Below are 16,788 nucleotides of genomic sequence, written 5' to 3'. Positions count from 1 at the left end.
TAAGAGCGTCCGTAAGCATCGATTTATGACCATATAAACATCATTGTTTCGGTCTAATCCAAATATTCTTGGAAATCGATTTCTTGGTAGCATTAAGGCTCAGAAATCTTATATTAGTTTTCGTGGAAGCATTGACTCCGAAACTAAATACGTTCTTGCTTTCCTTTCCAGGATGTCAGACATGAACGAGCTCGATTTTACTCCATTGGATTCTACGGGCACAAAATATTTTCATGTGGGCTCATAATGTTAAGCTCCACCTAATTGCCCTTTATTTATTGCCTACAATCCAGAAGTCTTGTTCTAAAGGAACCACTCAAGGCTCTCAAACTGAGATAGATAATTCCAGAGCATTTACCCTGATCAAGCGCCACATGGAGATGGCCCTCTAGTTTGCGTACATGAATGAGGATACCGCTAAGAACCTTTGGGTTGCGCCTCGTAAACGTTTTAGTAACGTTCACGATTTTCCGAACTTAGAAGCATGATGGAATAATATCTGCTTCTCTAAACTTTGAAAGAGTTATGAAATATTGTTCGGAAGCTCTCCGCATTAGATCATTGATGCATGATTGTGGAAAATCACAAAAGAACAAATTGATTGAGAAAACCCTAACGTGACCATAGGAGTCATGACGTTGAGGGTATAAGATTGGACACCATGGCGCCACTTTTGGCCATGGTAGCACTATTCCAATGCCATTGGTCCTAGGGACCATATGTATTGTGTCAATACATCTCAATCAAGAGAGCATCCTCTTCATGGTATTTTAAGGAGTACCTGATCAACGGTGATCAAGATATCGAGCTATGGAAGACTTTAAATCTGGCGATAGACAAAATGCCACAGATTTTATTAGTATAGTCTTTTATATTTCCAAGAATTATATAATGACAGTTATGCCTTAATCAATAAAATGACTTATTGGATTAACTCTTTCTCACTAGGCTCATTTAATTAAGTATGATATCTAGGAAACTAGTTTGAGATTAGTGGTAATTAAGTGAGCCTCGCTCCACCGACATCTCTTCCTACTTTCCTGGTTATATTTAATTAGAGTTACCAAATGGATTGAGTGACTACAATTTGTCTAATGTTTGATTTTTATTTTGGATTAGATAATGGTCACGAAACTTTGATGTAATCATTGGCTATTTTATTAATAAAGTGTTGATTTATTTTATCACATGTCTTGGTCATATTTATCGAACTTTATTACTTCAAAGATATAAGAGCCAATGGTTTTCATGTGGAAACACATTGTGAGAATGGACAAGAGTTCCTTTGCATCACCTCTAATGACTACGGACATAAAAAAGTCTTAGAGAGACTTATGTGTCGTTCTAGTGGGTTGTATGCAACCACTATTTGAATAATTGAATCCAATCATGTTATAAAAGATGATTTATGGGATTCCAACACATATAGGCTTTGGCATGACCGTTTGGGACACCCAGGTCGTGACATGATGATCCGTATATTAAAGACTTCACACGGACATCCATTCTTCAGGACGAAGAGAAGTAAGAACCAAATATTGGTTCGAGGAGAAGCACATGCGCCTCAAGACCGGCCACTTAGGGCCGGCGCCGTCTACCCCCTACGGCCCCCACATGGCTTTGAAGCCATGGATTCCTATTTGACTCCTCTTTCTACTTCTAAAGTCAATTGTGACTTCATGGCTCAACCAAAATCCTCATTGGTTGTTTCTAAAGCCCATCATTCGTTCTGCAAAGCCTACTCTTTAGCAAAATTAGGATCGAGACCATCCTATGCAAAGGATACTAAGGAAATAATTCCATTCTTAAGTAGAATCCAAGGGATTCTGTGGATCGATTCAACCAACTTGCGGACTGCGTAGATATTTTATGGTGTTGGTTGATGTGCGGGCACGCTGGTCATGTGTCGCGCTATCATCCACTCGTCATGCTGCTTATGATAAACTCGTAGCCCAGATCATATGGCTACAGGTTCACTACCCGGATCATCCAATCCAGTCCATTCGACTTGATAATGCTAGAGAGTTTACATCAAAAAATTTCGATGACTATTGCATATCATTGGGGATTGATATTAGGCATCATATTCTCATGTACACACCCCAATGGTCTCGCGTAAAAGCTACCATTAAATGACTACGATGGTAGCCCGGACATTTGGTAATGCGCACCAATATTTCCGCTTGGGGTTATGCAATATCGCATGCAGCTATGCAAATTCATCTACGACCCATAGCCACTCAACCTTTATTTGCGTTACAGCTAGTGACTAGATGCGAGTCTAATATCTCGTACTTATGCATATTTGAGTGTGCGGTTTATGTGCCAATCGCGCCTCCACAACGCATCAAAATGGGTCATTGCAACAAATGCATATTTGTGTTGGATATAAATCTCCAACTATAAGTCCGCTATGTAGAACCCTTGACAGGCGATCTCTTTACCGCTAGATTTGCGGATCGTCACTTTGATGAGAAGTCTTCCCGTCGTTAGGGGGAGATTAGAACGTCAACGTTCAACAGGAACGACAAGAATTGTCGTGGTCTGTCCCCACTATGTCTCATCTTGATCCCCTAAAAGTGACGAGATCACATATACCTGCTGCAAATATGCCTGCAAGGATTGATGTCTCCATAAGAGGACATGGCGCCACCCAGAGGAGATGGGCACGGCACCACCACCATGGATGGTGGTATTGTCACGCCACAAGGTGGCATAATGGCGTCATAGGCCATAGGTTCTGCTAGAGAGCGTAGGAGACCCATAGGTTCGATGGATTCTCGCCCTAGGAAGAGAGCGAGTTTGGCACAACTTGATCCATTGATCATTGATATTCAAAATCCGTCTCATGAGAATATTCTGGAGTGTGGTTATGTCCAAGAGACATTGTTGGGGAACGCCTCAATGTTAGAACCAATTCCTGAGAATATAGAGATCTCTACAAACTACACTAGTGTACATGAGGACGTTGGATTATTGAGATCAATGACATCGGACCTTACTCCGTTAAAGAATGCCAACGTAGAGAAAATTGGCCTAAATGGAAAGATACGATCCAGGTTGAATTGGATTCACTAACGAAGAGGAAGGATTTCGGGCCTGATATGCCAACACCTCCTAACATAAAACTTGTTGACATTAATAGGTCTTCGTTAGATAGCGTGATGAGAAAAAGAGATGGTAATCTCGCCTTATGGCACAAGGCTTCTCACAAAACGCCCTGGAATCGACTACGAGAAGACATATTCTCTCGTAATGGATGTCATTGCACTGCACTACCTTGTCAGTTTGGTAGTTTCCAAATAACTGAACATGCAGCTTACGAATGTGGTCACTATGTACATTTATGGGGATCTAGATACATAATATAATGAAGGTTCTTGTAGACTTCATTTACCCAAATTAAGTGGCTCTAGACCACGGAAGCGCGTTTGCAATGAGGTTGAAACGCTCACTAAAGTGACTAGTTGATTGGGAAGGGATACGATGAACTATGCCCGCGTGTTTCCATGACAAGTTCCGGATTTGCAATTGTTGCGGTTTATGTTGATAAACATAATTGGAACCCTTGAGAGTTAAGGGAAACCGCTGAACACCTGAAATCCGAGTTTGAGATGAAGGACCTTAGGAGAACATGGTTTAGAACTTGTATACCGTGTCAATGAATGCTTTGGCATTTTGATAAATTCAAGATGCACTCCCATGGCCGTCCGTAGTCTTGACCCTAAAAGGGATACGTTTCGTCCCAGGGATGATGACGAAGACGTGTTAATTGGCAGAAGTGCCTTACCTAAGTGCAATAGGCGCATTATTGTACTTAACACAATACAAGACCGGACACCTCATTTGTTATGAACTTGTTGGCTAGAAGTAGCCCTGCGTCAACGCGTTGCCATTGAATTGGTGTAAAGACAATCATTCGATACTTAAAAGGTACGATAGATATGGGTTTGTTTTATCCCTACAGAGAAAAAAGGAATGACGGAAGATTGGGATCGGACCCCATTAGGCATAATGCCACCGTCTCCACCGCCGTGACCGGCGAGATGTTCGGCGCCAGCACAACTAAGAGTGGTCGGCGTCACCCTCCTCCCCTCCGTCAAAATGATGGTGATGTTTTGATGGGTTTTGCTAATGCAGGGTATCTCTCTGACCCTCAGAAATGTCGCTCCCAAACAGGTTATGTATTTACCATGGGAAGCACCGCGATATCTTGGAGGTCTTATACTAGTGAAGAAAAAAAATTATAGAAAGCTTTGGAGTTGCTCTTATACTAGTGAAGTTATACATAATGGTCCCCCATATTGGGTACAACATAAAACAACCACTACCTAAATAACCGTTCATATTAATTGGCGATAGAAGTCCTTTTGAAAATGAATATTTCATTAGGGACAAGCCCAAAAAAGTCCAAAGACAGAAACATTACAACAGAAGGAAAGAAAGGCACCTGCTAAATCAGATAGAACTATATATAAACAGGTGATAACCAAAAATCGAGGAAGGAAACCCCCTCTTACATTACATGAGGGTAGGGGAGACCATCATCTCGGAAAACCAGTGTCAAGGAAGTTGGTGGCTGTGTTTCTTAAATCCTAAATTGGCGATAGAAGTCACAAAATAGAAATTACAAACCTTGGATTCGTATAATAAAATTTGTGTATTCAGAAATCATAATAATTGTAATGCTTCAACTTAAAAGAAGTAGAACGAAAAAACCCGAAGAGACATGGAGAGATGACAAATACAATTTAGAGCACTACAAATCACAATGTGAGGGTGTGCACTAAAAAACCGAACAAGGGTGGTTTAAATGTTAATGTTTAATAGCCCATTCTCAAAAAAAAAAAAAAAAAAACAATAATGGCCCAACCAACTCCAAAGCCCTAGTACACCCCAAACGAGGCCCAATTGGCTCAACCAGCTCCAAATGAAACACTACTGCTTATACCACCACAAAAAGCCACCTCTGTAAACGAGGCCCAACTGTCTATTTTCTGTTCTCCCAATAACTGGAATCAGGATGGACAGGATAGAGATCATGAGCAGATGTAGATGAAGCAGTCCACAATGGTTCAATTGATATAGTTTGTCCCTGACTCTCAAGGTCACAATTGTTTTCTTCAAAACTGGATTGAAAATGTTTCCTCATTGCATTGATTTCATTGTTTGAGGCATTTGGATCGGATATCACCTCTTAAACGGAAGCCCTTCCTTCAAGCATTTTCACCACTGAAGACATGGAAGGCCTAACTGCTGAAGAATCATGAGAGCATAGGAGAGCCACATTGATTGTAGCAATCACTTGTTCTTTGTTAAACTCTAAGCCTAGCCTTGGCCACTAGGTCCAACAAACTCCCTCTCTCCTTTAGAAGAAGTGCATGCAGTAAACATGAAAGATACAAAAACCAATATAATTTATTTAGGGAAAAATGCACAGACAGTGTCTGGACACTTTGAGAACTGTCAAAGTGATACCTGAACTTTAAAACGTATCAATGTGATACCTGGACTTATATTTTCTTGTCAACGTAGTACCTACGTCAACTTTCCGTCACAGAACCGTCAAGTTGACCGCGTGTGAGTCACGTGAGGCCGCAAATGAAGGCAAAATGACTGATGTGCACCTCAAATTTTTTTTATATCTGATTTATGATTTAATATGGATAAAATAATTAATTTAAATGGTTTTATAAATAAGAGAGAGAAATAAATGAAGAATTAAAAAACAAAAAATTTCTTCTCCTCTCTCATTCATCATCAGTTACCCAGAAGGCCAGAATCGATCGGCCTCCGACTTCACTCTCAATTCTCTGGCCTGCAATTGCTATTCCTCTGATCGAGAGCTTGCATTCAAATTGACCACAATGCCTTGTAAATCCGTGGCTATCTTTTCCGTTATCTTTTGTGAAAATCTACTAACATTAAAGTGAAGAAAGGTTACAGAACCCAGAAACTGGGTTGGAACAACAAACAAGCAGGAACAAGAAAGAACAAAGCAACAAAAAGCAAACCCAGACTACAACACAAACACAGAAACAGAGACAGACAACAACAACAACACGGACTCAAACCAGGCGAGCCCAATCCATCCAAACCCCAATCTAGCCAAGCAACGGACGCTGCCACAGCTATAGCGCCACCACGAACAGAATTCGCACCAATTTTGAAGAACATCATCGGGCCTGAGTTGAAAAGCTTGGAAAGAGCGAACAACGAACTCGAACGAGAGCCGGAACATCCCAATTCCAAACACACAAGGAGCCACAAATCTCAGATCATCTCCGGAACGGAGAACATCTTCCATCGCCAAAGTAGAAACCATAAGAGCCGAAGCAAGACGAAAAGTAAACAGATCCACAAAGGGATCTACCGGACAGCCACCCAAAGGATGAACAATCCTGTGTTGCACAATTGGGATCCAACCCATGTGCGATAACGGGCACACCCCGTTTAAAATGGCGACTGAAGGCATCGGAGGAGAGTCACTGGAAACAGCAACACCCAAACAAGGAATTGGATCTGAGAGGTAATCGAATTTTGGATCGGAAAAGGAAGGTACCGAAGTCGAAGAGAACGGACCATAACGAAAGGGAAACACAAAATTGAAGAACAGAATTGAAAAAAAAAGGCAAGAAGCCTCAGAAACAGGCCATCGCCTGAGCAAAAGAGCCCATAAAGGGCGGAAGTTCTCGCCACCGACTCTCACGAGAGGAGAGAGGAAACCCAGAGGGAGAGGAAAGGATAGAACAAAGCAAAAAATTTCATTCAACTTTTATTTTCAATATAATAATTTATTTAGTTTTTAATTTCAATTTTTAATAATCCATTTAGGATGATGGGGTGAAAAGTCTTTTTTGTCCTCATTTTCGGCCTCACGTGACTCACACGTGGTCAAAATTGACGGTTCTGTGACGGAAAGTTGACGTAGGTACTACGTTGACAAGAAAATATAAGTCCAGGTATCACATTGATACGTTTTAAAGTTCAGGTATCACTTTGACAGTCCTCAAAGTGTCCAGACACTGTCTGTGCATTTTTCCCATTTATCTATCTTGAGATTAATTTCATTGAAAGGATGTTTTTAACTCTATGAAAAAACAAAACAAGTGAAATCTTTTAGCATTCAGAAAAAGCCGTAAAGACTTTACATTATAAGAGAAAGATAACGTATGAAATTAAACTCAAGATTAGAGAAGGAAGCAGAGATTCACGTTACCCAATCAAGAAGATAAAAACCTTCTTCTTCGGAGCGGTAAGTTGTGTTGCTCCTCCCACTGACTATTTCCAACACAACAATTCTGAAACTATAAACATCTACTTTATCAGTCAGATAACCTCGCATTGTATATTCAGGTGCCATATATCCTCTGCCAAGTCATACAGTCAAATATGATCTAGTATAAACACATAGTAATTGTACTACAAATCTGATAGAAATAAGGTTTTTCTTTCCTTCATTGAATGATTAAAATGCAACACAGTTGAAATAACAAAGCTGCATTAAGGGTAGAGAAACCTTCCATTTGTTCCAAAGTATAAGAAAATAAAGTATAGCATAGAGGCTCACAGATTTCCAGCAATCCGGGTGCTACATGGGTATTATCCTCTTCATCAAGCTTGGCCAATCCAAAATCAGCTATCTTTGGACAAATTTTTTTATCGAGTAGCACATTAGTAGCTTTAATGTCTCTATGAACGATCTTCAACCTTGATTCCTCATGGAGGTAAGCCAAACCTTTTGCTATACCAACACACATCTTGTGCCTTGTTGGCCAATCCATCTTCACCTGACTTGCTTTTGGGCCTTTAATTTGTCAAATTGATAAAAAGTAGTTATAAGAAACATATTTTTTTCTTTCGAGTATAGAATCTTTGCAGACCCTAAGCATGAACCAAACAATTTTAGGTATAAGAAAATTATAGACAAGAAACACTTACCAAACAGAGCACGAGCAACACTATAATTTTCCAAGTACTCATAGACAAGCAACAAGTCATTTCCTTCAATACAATATCCATAAAGCTTGACAAGGTAAGGGTGTTGCAGAGCAGAAATCATGCCAATCTCATTTACAAATTCACGATTCCCTTGCTTTGATTTGGCAGAAAGCTTCTTAACAGCAATTGCGGTGTCATCTGATAGAAGGCCCTACATGTGTCAAACATAGTTACAGTTCAACCCCTTCGTAGACCAACAAGAAAATTCTGCTTTTATGTTTTAACAATAAAAAGAAATTACTGGTCCTGAAGAGTACCTTGTAAACAGGACCAAAACCACCTTCTCCAATCTTATTCGATATGTCAAAGTTGTTTGTGGCAGTTTTGATTTGCCTCAAGGTAAATCTGCTGGTTTGCAGGTCCACACCCTTCAAATCTATATTAAGTAAACTTACATGTAAGAAACTATTGTCCATACTTCAGACTAATAGCATTCTTATTTCTTAGTAGCTTAAGACTAATTTGAGGCCTAACAGTTGACAACGTCAGTGTTTCCATAGCTTTAACCTCTAAAAATATCTTACCAGCATCAGTATTTAAAACTTCACTATATGTGTGTGTGTGTGTGTGTGTGTGTGTGTTACGGAACGAGAGTAATATACATGAAAATATGTACAAATACCTTGTTCTAAAGTATTTGCTGGTCCTATGAAGCCTTTCCACTAGAAAATACCTAAAACCAGTAATATAATGAAGACTCCTCCGGCCACGATTCCAACCACTGCACCTGCAGATATACCACTGCTTCCACCTCCTGGCCGGGTTTCTTGAGGGGGTGGAGAGTGTGTCAGAAGAAGAATAGCTTTAGCATAGTAAATGTTAATGATAGGAGTGCGTCATCCAATCAGCTAACTAATGTACAAAGCAACAACTGATGCAACCCTTTACCGGAACTTCAGTATAAGTAGATGATATGAAACATAAGTTGTTTTGTAAATTTTTGCTTTGGTACGATATTTATTCTTACATTCTTTCTTGACAAAATGAAAGTTTTACATAGAAACATTAAACTACAACACATTTGCCGAAGGAGGTCAAAGCTTATAGCATCAAAAGACATACCAGAAACCATAGAGATAGCTTGATATAAGAGGACCACAGTCTCCTTTGTAAGGGACACCTGTTGTCCCTCTCCCAGCCTAGAATTGGATCTCCAAAGTACTATCAGTTACGTTAGCAGTGAAATTTTTTTGTGACTGCCTTACCAAAGCCACCTGCTTCATTTGCAATATTGAAATCCTTGACCGCTAGTGACCCCTGCAAAGTAGTACAATTACATACCATTTCATGTTCATAAGTACCTCTATCGACTGAGTCCTGACTAATTTTCTTTCTTCAACAACGTTTCTTGAATTTCACAAACTTTTGTTGGTATACGTCGAAGGCTAGGTGTATAGCTACCTGAATGTATATATTAAATACACGTCTTCCCAGGCTACTATATGTTTTGTCATCATGTAAATATTCCCAGGCTACTATATGTATATGTCATTCTTTTTTCTAAAGCTGTAGACACCTCCCTATGTTGTTCATAGGATGTCTGATCCGCTTTGCATGATTGACGGTAAATGAGGTGACAAGTGTTTATCGATTGCCCAAGAAATAGAAAGGAGAAAGTTGAAAAGTAAAGAAATGAGAGGAGTAGCAAAGACATTATTTGTCTCAAGAGTTTATTATTTCTAGATGGGAAAATTTCACAAACAGTACACCAAGTAAATGCCACTAATAATTCTTATACATAAAGTTCCAAACCAAACATTTCGGTACACGAAATCTGAAACTCGACCCACTATCAGTACACGACGTCAATTTTTGACACTAAAATGTCTATTATGCCCTCAGTTCTTTTTTTTTTTTTAATAATTTTTTTTTCTGTTATTATTATTTTTTCCTTCGTTTTTATCTCTTTCTTCTTCCTTCTACCGGCTCCACGAAACCCACCTCTGTTTTCATGTGAGAAGAAGCTCGAGCTCACCCACCTCTGTTAACTTCTCAGCCACCAAAATATGATAACACAGGTGCCCATCCGCTGGAATGCAACAAGCATTACCAAAAGGAAGCTTAGAAACTAGCTTATCTGAAGCATCCTTATCGAGTCTAGTATCCATTAAACAGAAAACATCAAGAGCAACTGAAGAAGACAAAAAGGTTGCTTGAGGGAGAAAACCTGGCCGTGAACAACCACGGCAATTCCAACTTAGGATTGTCATTCTAAACTATTGAAAGAAGAAGGTTATGCATTGGATTTTTTAACAGAGTCTCTGCCTCGTTTACAAGGACTTATGAAGAAAGATAAAAAATAAGGAGTCACATAATCTTGACTAGAGGTATGTAAATTTATGCTAGAGTTGAATCCGGAAAAACAAGTACACCATAAGCCTAAGCTTGTAATATGCAGATTAACAAAATCAAGAACAAACAGAGAGCCAATAAAATTAATTGAGCAAAAGTAAAAGACAAACCTGGCCTTCACGAACTCAAAGCTACAATTAAACATTAATTGATAATTATCCAAGCTGAAGGAGAGAGCAGAGTGACCAATTGTATAGGTAAGAACTTGAACCCAACTCACCGTCATAAGTAAAACCCAATTGAATGCAAGGGGGCATCTGCAATCCTCAAAGCCAAAGAGGCGCGGAGACATCGAGGAGTAGAAATAACCTGAGCCCAAATGGATATCGAAGAGATTCTCTGGACTAATGCTGCGTTTGATTCCAAAAACCCCAATTTTCCGTTGTTGTCGTGCCATATAGTCTTGGTCTCCTTCGCGAAAAAACTGATCGATGATCGAGAGATTTATGATTTGGTTCTTCAAATTGATAATCTCTGAGATAGAATTGATTGAAACCCGGCCAAGGATCTTTCCATTTGATCACCAAAGCTACCCAGAATCCCTAAGTTTGTGGGTTCAAGTCGAGTACCTCGAGTCTCCACATAGTTTTTTTTTTTTTTCCTTTGGTACGGACTGAAAGGAAATATACATATACTTAGGGGTTTTACGGCCAAATTCTTGTCTAGGCTGCAGCCCAGAAAGCCTACCATTTGGTTCCGCCCCTGGTTGGAAGCGAGGGAGTGAGCCCGGAAGAAGGAAGAAGAAAGAGATAAAAACGAAGGAAAAAAAAAATTATTAAAAAAAAAAGAACTGAGGGCATAATGGACATTTTGGTGTCAAAAATTAAGGTCGTGTACTGATAGTGGGTCGAGTTTCAGATTTCGTGTACCGAAATGTTTGGTTTGGAACTCTATGTATAAGAATTATTAGTGGCCTTTACTTGGTGTACTGTTTGCAAAATTTTCCCTTTCTAGATTTCTTCATAACCCTTTAAAAAAACATGACTCTTGAATTTAAGTAAAAAACCAACAAAAACTAGGCCTTACTAGTTCTTGGGAACATAAAAAAGATCAAGCGAGATTTTCTCTCAAACCTAGCGGCTCCCCTAAACCCTAGCTATCACGTCGGCATCCTTTGCCGTCTCCACGTCCTTGCTATCCCAATGGCTTCAATCGACGCTGTTACTGCTAGCTTTGTCGCCTCTCTGGCTCTTGCTGAGGGAGATAACGCCCTAGATATGGGGAAGATTGGAGGAGGTCCTGTTCGTCGATCTTCTCAGTCTTTTCTTCTGGCGAAACCTCTCACCGGTAAACCTATTGACTCTAATGCCTTCAAATCGCATCTCTTCCGGACATGGATGGTGGAGAAGGATTTTAGGATTCAAGAGAAGATTGACGATCCGTTTCTCTTCTCCTTTGATTCGGTCCGAGATTGGAACAAGGTACTCAGAGGTGGTGTGTGGTGTTTTGACAGAGCCCCCATCTGTCTGAAGGAGTATGATGGTGTTCTTCCCATCGCTGAAGTCCCTATGAAGCATGTTCAGATGTGGGTTAGGGTTTCTGACATCCCTCATCTCTACAAGGAACCCGACAATTTCATCCTCATTGGAAACTTGCTGGGTGGTTATCTGGACTGCGATAAGAGAGAGTTTCAAAAAGGTATTGTTCGAATTCTCTTCTCCCATGACATCTCTAAACCGGTTATTCTTGAGCGAAGGGTTTTCTTGGCCCCTGGTATTGAGCCTATTTTACAGTTCTCGTTTGAACATCTCAAAGGGAGATGTCCTCAGTGTGGATTGATTACACATTTTGGGGCTAAATGTGAGGAGCCAAATACGGTTGTTTCTGCTCCTAGGGTTTTGAAGTTTGGTGGTGGCCCCTCTACCTCTGGTGGCGCCTTCTCTTTCTCTGCTCAGACTACTCGAGATTTACCTATGCCTTCTTCTTCACTGCTGAAAAAGAAGAAGCCAGTTATTCGTCGGCTAGAGCGATCATCTTCTGAAATTGCTTCTCAGGATACCGTGCACATCACGGCGGAGATGGAAGGTATGGCTCAAGAGGTTTCGGAGCCGAACAAGGTTAGTGGGTTGTCCTCAGTGGAACCTTCTGACCCGAGTTCTTAAGATCTAGTTATTACTCCTGCCATGCAAACTGGTCAGAAGCAAACCTTGATTTACAAGAAAAAAGGTCGAGAAGAGGTAATTGTTCCTTCCCCTAAGAAACTCAAAACTATTTTGGGTGGTAAGCTTCTCACTCTCCATGCAGAAGCTCTTGGTTTAGCTGAAGTTGAGGATGATGTCACCCTGGTGACATTGAAGAAGAGGTCCGGAAGACCGCTAGGAAGCAAGAACAAGGGTCCCAGGTCTCAAAAGAAGGTTGGTTTGACCCCTTTGCGTCTTACCTATCCTTCTACTACTACTGCTCAAGAGGTTGGCCCTAGAGCTAAGGGCAAGGGGAAACTCTAGGTTTCCTGTTTCTGTGCTTACCTTTGATTTAGAGTCTGGTGCTATGTAAGTTAGCTTCTCTACTCGTACACCAATTGAGGTCTCTAGGCGAGTAGAGTTGCTAAAGCAAGAGCTTAGATAGTCTTGGTTTTTTTCTCATTTGGTTAGGCACTCTAATAAGTGTGCGTATTTTACAATGAGGGTCACTTGTCATTTGTTTGGCGGTTTGTGCTATCTAGTACGGTTGGTATGAAATAACATGTGATGTATGTGCCTTCTGGCCATGGATAAATTAATGAAGTTATCTATTTCTCAAAAAAAAAAAAAAAAAAAAAAAAAAACCAACAATCCCCCACAAGATTCAAAACTTCATAAACTCAAAAAATATGGGAAGATTTTTTTTGACTTTGTCAAGGGGAACCCAAAGGCTTCCTAGGCCCAAGATAAACCCTTTTGGCGCATGTGAAATGCTCCAATTGTGCATTGCAGCACAGTGCCTGGCCACTTTGACAGCTTCAGGGTTCGAACCTAGGTTGGGGAGCACACTCAACTAGGCAAGAACCACTAGGTCACTTGCAGTGGTTAAAAATATGGGAAGGTTAAGAGAGAAGGAAATTTAGGCTACTTTTATACCATGCAATATGTGCAGGTGTCTTTTAGACTTGAACTTACGTACATTTAGTATAAAAAAATTTTATCCGAAGGAGATCCCTTGAACTATGTCTTGAACTGGTAAACAATTCATTCCACACTTTTCAATTACTATGCTGTAGAAGCTGATTATTCCAACTATATTTTCAAACAAACAAAAGAGAAAACCTTATAGAAGTAGCAATGGTTTATAGAAGTATAACGATAAAAGGACACTTTGATCAAATTCTCTAATTTTAATTAGGCCAGGGTGGGCATAAATACCCGAAAGACCGGAAGGAACCGATCCGGACCGGCCGGTTCGGGTCGGGTTTTACACTGAAAATAAGTGATTTCGGGCCGGTTCGGTCCCTGTACTTAGTGTGCCGGTCCGGTCTCGGTTCTTGACTTGCGGTGACTGCGTGGACTGAAAAAACCGAGCTTGTATACGTGTCTTCCAATTATTGGTTAGTTTCGAAGTCTATTGTGTTAGTATGGACATGACCACATGTGATTAGTAGGTAAACTGTAAACCTAAAATCTAAAATCCCAAAATCCAAATCGATCTTCCTCAGTTCCCCAACATTCTGCCGCACTGCGACTCCGCCTCTTTGGCTCTCTCCCTCTGTTGTCGCTGTTGTCTGCAACTGAGCGACTCCGCAATCTCTAGCTCTCTCCCTCACAATCGGTCTTCCTCACCTCTGCGGCTCTGCCTCTCAGCTCTCGCACCAATCAATCTTCCTCAGTTCCTCAGCTCTCTGCCGCTCTGCGACTCCGCCTCTCTGGCTCTCTCCCTCTGTTCTGGCGGCTCTCTACGACTGAGCGACTCCGCCTCTCTGGCTCTCTCCCTCACAATCGGTCTTCCTCACTCTTGGTCTCTTGCGTCTCTGTCCCAGCCTCCCAGGTACTCACCAACTCATTCTATGTTCTTGTCGAGTCTTTTAGCTTATCAGGGATTAAGATCTGAGCGTGGTTGAGAGAGAATTGACATATGAATGTGGTTACAGCTCCAAGAAGACTGGCAAGGGAAAGAAGCCTGGAAAGGGAGGCAAATCAGGCAATCGCTATTCGCTTCTGGAAGAGCGTTGGGCACTTGGGCTTTAAGACTCCCAGAGATGCTATTCAAGGTTCGTGCTTAGTGTATGTTCTTACTTCGTGTCAAAACATTTGCATATTGATGATTGAAATTGATGTGGATTCCACGGTTTTCACTAAGATGTACTATCCTGCTAAATCAGCAAGAAAATTTGGTGTTTGTGGTTTACATTAAGAATTGTTTGCCTTTTTTCTGCAGGAACATACATTGATAAGAAGTGTCCTTGAGAATTGAGATGCCATGGTGACTTGGTGAGGGACTGGGGGCTACTGAACATGTAAAGCATCTATCCCTGGAAATGTTTGCATTTCAACTTTTGAAATTTGAATGAAGTTAATGGCTTAATGCTTGTCAGCTTGTGTATTAATCTCATAACCATTATTTATTCATGCAGCTTGTGTTTTCCCGGACATTTTACAGACTTGAATTGAATACTTGATGGCAACCTCATCGGATTCAAGTCATACAGTCAGTTCTCATTATGATGGTGATAATGATGAGATTGTTGTTGTTGGGAATGATGCAAATGCTGTGTCTCAGCAAGGTGAGGACAAGGAACCAACTAGGGAAACAGAAGCTGCATTACAAACAGAAAATGAAGCACCAACTCAGGCATCCCGAGGTTCACCGAAAAACTTGAAAAAGAGAAGAAGAGAAAATAAAACAAAGAGGGCTGCCCCGAGGTCAAATGTATGGAATCATTACGAGAAGTATGACAGAACACTTTACATTGGAAAAGATGGGAAGAAAGAAGAATGTGGATTCGAGAAAAGGGCCAGATGCAAGTATTGCTCCGCTGACCTCGCTGCTGATTCTTCATTTAATGGTACAAGTACTTTGAGTAGATATGTCGAGAAGGTGTGCAAAAAGTATCCTGGGAGGGAGAATTTAGAAGACACGCAGCAAGTATTGATTAGTGATGGTGGAGTTGAACCTAGCTTGAAGGTGAATAAAGGGTGGTCACAAGAAGCTTGTGTCAAAGCGGCGACGGAAATGATAGTTATTGATGAACTGCCATTTAGCCACATTGAGAATGAAGGGTTTAGGTGGTTCTGCAAAGTAGCAATTCCTCGATTTGAGGTGCCTTCTAGGAGAAAAATAGTGAGGTGTTTCTTGGAGATGTATGAGGAGAAGAAAGAGGAGCTTCAGATGGTTTTAAGGAACCATAGAGTGTGCTTAACAACAAATACTTGGACATCTGTATAGAACATCAATTATATGGTGTTAACAGCGCACTTCATAGATTGCGGTTGGAATTTGCACAAGAGAATCTTGAACTTTTGTGTAATTCCCAATCACAAAGGCAACACAATTGGAAAGCTGTTAGAAACATGTTTGCTGCAGTGGAGGATAGACAAGGTGTTGACAGTGTCTGTTGATAATGCTAGTGCAAATAAGGTGGCAATCGAGTATCTACAAAGGAAAATGGCTGGATGGAAGAACCCCATAGTGTTTGGTGGCAAGTTCATGCATGTGAGGTGTTTGGCTCACATCTTGAACATTATAGTTAGGGCTCGTTTGAGAATTGGATAGAAGCTGTGCTGCAATCCGAAATGCCGTGAAATATATCAGAAGTAGTTCTAACATATTGGACTGCTTCAAGGAGTGTGTTGAAAAGGAGACGCAGGAAGGCCATATAGATTCTCAAAGAATTCCAGCTTTGGATGTTCCAACGCGATGGAATTCCACATTTTTGATGCTTGACATAGCTTTGGAGGTGAAGCCAGCTTTTGATTGGATGGCTGATGAGGAAGACAATAAGTACAAAGACTATTTTGATGAAGATGAAGAGGTTGAAGAGGAACAGGAGGGTGAAATACAAGTTCAAAAAAAATCAGTTCAACAAAGAAAAAGAGTCGAGCCACCAGTTTCTGCAGATTGGGATAAAGCTGAAATCTTTGTGAAGTTCTTGAGGGTTTTCTACAATGTGACAATGAGAATTAGTGCAACCAAACACCCCACTGCTCATAAAGCTTTTCACGACATTGTAGCAATCGAGGCTGAGATTGATGCACTCTTTGTGCCTCCGGAGATGAGTCATGGAAGTGAAACCGAACAGCTAATGATGGAGATGGCAGTGAAGATGAGAGCAAAGTTTAGGAAGTATTTTGGAACGGTTGATGATATGAATCAACTGTTGTTAGTAGCCCTTGTCTTGGATCCTAGGTTCAAGTTGAAAAACATTAGTCACATATGTCTAACTCACCTCCAGTTTGATGCTACCGAAGCAAAGGCCAAGGCCAATGAAGTGAAGGAGCTGTTAGTATGCTTAATTGATCTCTATAG

At 40.7% G+C, this 16,788-nt stretch overlaps 1 pseudogene; it reads right to left on the bottom strand.

Annotated features, from left to right (window-relative positions):
* Window positions 1–4,990: 4,990 nt before the first annotated feature.
* Window positions 4,991–10,750, bottom strand: LOC133724242 (probable leucine-rich repeat receptor-like serine/threonine-protein kinase At3g14840; annotated as a pseudogene).
* Between the last annotated feature and the right edge of the window lie 6,038 nt (window positions 10,751–16,788).

The sequence above is a fragment of the Rosa rugosa genome, unplaced genomic scaffold (genome assembly GCF_958449725.1).
Source record: "Rosa rugosa unplaced genomic scaffold, drRosRugo1.1 SCAFFOLD_55, whole genome shotgun sequence".
Classification (NCBI taxonomy): Eukaryota; Viridiplantae; Streptophyta; class Magnoliopsida; order Rosales; family Rosaceae; genus Rosa; species Rosa rugosa.
Note: the sequence above shows the minus strand (reverse complement) of the source record. Positions and strands in the feature narration are given on the sequence as shown.